We start from the raw sequence: 3927 nt of genomic DNA, 5'->3' as shown, positions 1-3927 counted from the left end.
GAATTCTGTTCCATTGGTCTGTGTGTTTGTTTTTCTGCCAATACCATGCAGTTCTGATTATTGTTGCTTTGTAGTATAATTTGAAGTAAGGGTGTGTGATGCCTCTGAACTTATTCATTTTTCTCAGTATTGCTTTGACTATTCAAGGTCCTTTGCGATTCCATAGATATCTGATTGTTTTTTGATCTATTTGTTTAAAAAATGCGATTGGGGTTTTGATGGGGATTGCCTTAAATCTGTGTAATGCTTTAGGTAATAAGGCCATTTTAACTATGTTGATTCTTCCAATCCATGAATACAAAATATGTTTTTATTTCTTTTTGTCTTCTTTAATTTCTTTTAATAATGTCTTGTAATTTTCAGTGTATAGGTCTTTCACATTCTTAGTTAAATTTATTCCTAGGTATTTTATTTTTTTTGTTGTTGCAATTGCAAAAGGAATTATTTTTTCTTTTTTTCATTTTTTGGAACGTTCATTGTTAGTATATAGGAACACGATGGATTTTTGTACATTAATTTTGTATCCTGCAGCTTTACTGGATTTTTTCATTGTTTTTAATAGTTTTTTTTTTCTGGTAGAGTCTTTAGGGTTTTCTATATGAAGAATCATGCCATCTGCTAAAAGTGACAGCTTGACTACTTCATTCCCAATTTGGATGTCTTTGATTTCTTTCCCTTGTCCGATTGCTCTAGCTAGGACTTCCAATACTATGTTGAATAGGAGTGGTGAGAATGGGCATCCTTGCCTTGTTTCTAACCTTAGAGGAAAAGTTTTCAGTTTTTCACTGTTGTGTTAAGTATGATATTAGCTGAGAGTTTGTCATATATGCCCTTTATTATGTTGAGGTACTTTCCTTTTATACCCATTTTATTAAGTGATTTAATCATAAATGGATGCTGTATCTTGTCAAATACTTTTTCTGCATCTACTAATATGATTGTATAATTTTTATCTTTTGTTTATGTGGTATATCACATGATCAATTTGCATATGTTGAACCATCCTTGTGCCCCTGGAGTAAACCCCACTTAATCATGATGTATAATCTTTTAAGCATTGTCATATTTGATTTTGTTTAGGATTTTTGCATCTGTATTCATCAGAGATACTGGTCTGTAATTTTCTTTTTTTGTGTTATCCTTACCACGTTTTGGTATCAGGATAATGTTAGCCACATAAAATGAGTTTGGAAGTATTGCCTCTTCAATTTTTTGAAAGTATTTGAGAAGAGGTATTAAATCATCTTTGAATGTTTGGTAGAATTCACTAGGAAAGCCATCTGGTACTGAACTTTTGGGGAGGTTTTTGATGATTATTTCAATTTCCTTACTGTTGATTGGTCCATTTAGATTTTCCAGTTCTTCATGATTCAGTTTGGGAAGTTTATATATTTCTAAAAACTTGTCAATTTCTTCTAAGTTATTGAATTTGGTGGCATATAGTCTTTTATAATATTTTTGTCTGATCCTTTGTATTTCTGCAGTATTCATCATAACTTCTCTTTTATTTCTGATTTTATTTTTTTGATTATTTTCTTTTTTCCTTAGTAAGGTTAGCCAGGGCTTTATCAATTTTATTGACCCTTTTAAAAAAATCAGCTCTTTGTTGCATTCATTTTTTCTAATGTCTTTTTGTTCTTTATTTCATTTAACTTTGCTCTAATTTTTATTATTTCCTTCCTTCTGCTGACTTTGGGCTTCATTTGTTCTTCTTTTTCTAGTTCTTTAAGATGTAATGTTAGGTTATTTGTTTGGGATTTTTCTTACTTCTTGAGATAGGCCTGTAATGATATAAACTTTCCTCTTATTACACCTCTTGCTGTATCCCAAAAGTTTTGATATGTTGTATTGTCATTCTCATTTGTTTCTATGTATCTTTTGATCCTTCCTTTTATTTCCTCTTTGGCTCAGTCATTTTTTAGTAGCATGTTGTTTAATCTTCACATATTTGTGGTCTTCCCCACTGTTTTTGCAGTTGATCTCCAATTTTAAAGCACTGTGGTTGGAGAATATACTTTGTATGAGTTCAGTCTTCTTGAGTTTGTCGAGGCTAGTTTTGTGTTCCAACATATGGTCTATCCTTGAGAATGTTCCATGTGCACTAGAGAAGAATGTGTAATATGATGTTTTGAGATGAAAGGCTCTGTAAATGTTGATTGTGTCCTTTTGATTTAATGTATTATTAAAGCCTATATTTCCTTATTGATTTTCTGTTAAGATGAGCTATAGCTGTCAATAGGGTATTTAGGTACCCTGTTATAATTGTGTTTTTGTCAGTTTCTTGCTTTAGTTCTGTTAGTATTTGCTTTACATATTTTGGTGCTCCCTGATTGAAAGCATATATATTGATAAGTGTTATGTCTTCTTGAAGTATTGTCTCCTTTATCATTATGAAATGCTTATCTTTTTCTCTTGTTACCTATTTTTATCTTGAAGTCTATTTCATCAGATATAAGTATGGCTAGCTACACTGCTTTTCTCTGGATGCCATTTGCTTGGAGTTTTCTGCCCTTTGACTTTGAGTTTATGTTTGTTCTTAGAGCTAAGATGTGAGATCTCTTTAAAACAATTTTTAATTTTTTTCAATTACACTTGACATGCAATATTATATTAGTTTCAGATGTACAACGTAGTGATTAGACATTTATATAACTTAAGAGTTGATCACCCTGATAAATCTAGTACCCATTTGACATCATACATAGTTTTTACAATATTATTGACTATATATCCCTATCTTGCATTTTATATCTCCATGATTATTTGTAACTACCAATTTGTACTGCTTAATGACTTCCCCCTTTTCACCCATCCTTCCAACCCTCTTCCCATCTGGCAACCCTCAAAATGTTCTCTGTATCTATGAGTTTGTTTCTGTTTTGTTTGTTTATTTTATTCTTTAGATTCCATATGTAAGCGAAATCATATGGCATTTGTCTTTCTCTTTCTGACTTACTCCAATCAGCACAATACCCTTTAGGTCCATCTATATTGTTGCAATTGGCAAGATTTCATTCTTAAAAAAAATTTTTTATGGCCAAGTAATATTCCTTTGTATATATGTATCACCTCTTCTTTATCCATTCATCCATTGATGAACACCCAGGTTGCCTCCATATTTTGGCTATTGTAAATAATGCTGCAATGAACGTATGGATGCACATGTCCCTTCAAAGTAGTATTTTGGGTTTCTTTGGATAAATACCCAGAAGTGGAATTACTGGGTCCTTATTTGTCTCTTGTTACAGCCTTTGTTTTAAAGTACATTTTGTCTGGTATAAGTAATGCTACTCCAGATTTTTTTTTTTCATTTTTGTGGAATATCTTTTTTCACTCTACTTTTAGTCTCTATTATTTTCAATCTAAAGTGAATCTGTTGTAGGCAGCATATGTAAGGATCTTGTTTACTTATTCATTCAGCCACCCTATCTTTTGATTGGATCATTTAATCTTTTTACTTTTAAAGTAATTGTTGATATATATGTAGTTATTACCATTACATTATTCATATTTGTAACCTTTTTTTTCCTTCTTCTTCTTAAAGAAGTCTCCTTAACATTTCTTGGAATACTGGTGTGATGGTGAACTCTTTTAGCTTTTTCTTGTCTGAGAAGCTTTTAATATGTCCTTCAGTTCCAAATGATAGCTTTGCTGAGTAGAGTAATCTTGGTTGTAGGTCTTTACTTTTCAACATTTTGAATATTACATACCAATCCCTTCTGTTCTGCAAAGTTTCTGTTAAGAAATTAGCTGACAATCTTATGGGAGCTTCCTTGCAGGTAACCTTGCAGGTTTTTCTCTTGGTGTTTTTAAGACTCTCTGTTTGTCTTAAACCTTCTGAATTTTGATTATGATGTGTCTTGGTATGGGCCTCTTTGGGTTCATCTTGTTTGGGACTCCCTGCACTTTCTGGACTTGTATGTCTAC

This window comes from Pteropus alecto, unplaced genomic scaffold, assembly GCF_000325575.1.
Source record: "Pteropus alecto unplaced genomic scaffold, ASM32557v1 scaffold76, whole genome shotgun sequence".
Classification (NCBI taxonomy): domain Eukaryota; kingdom Metazoa; phylum Chordata; class Mammalia; order Chiroptera; family Pteropodidae; genus Pteropus; species Pteropus alecto.
The sequence above is the reverse complement of the archived record's forward strand: the minus strand, read 5'-3'. Positions refer to the sequence as shown.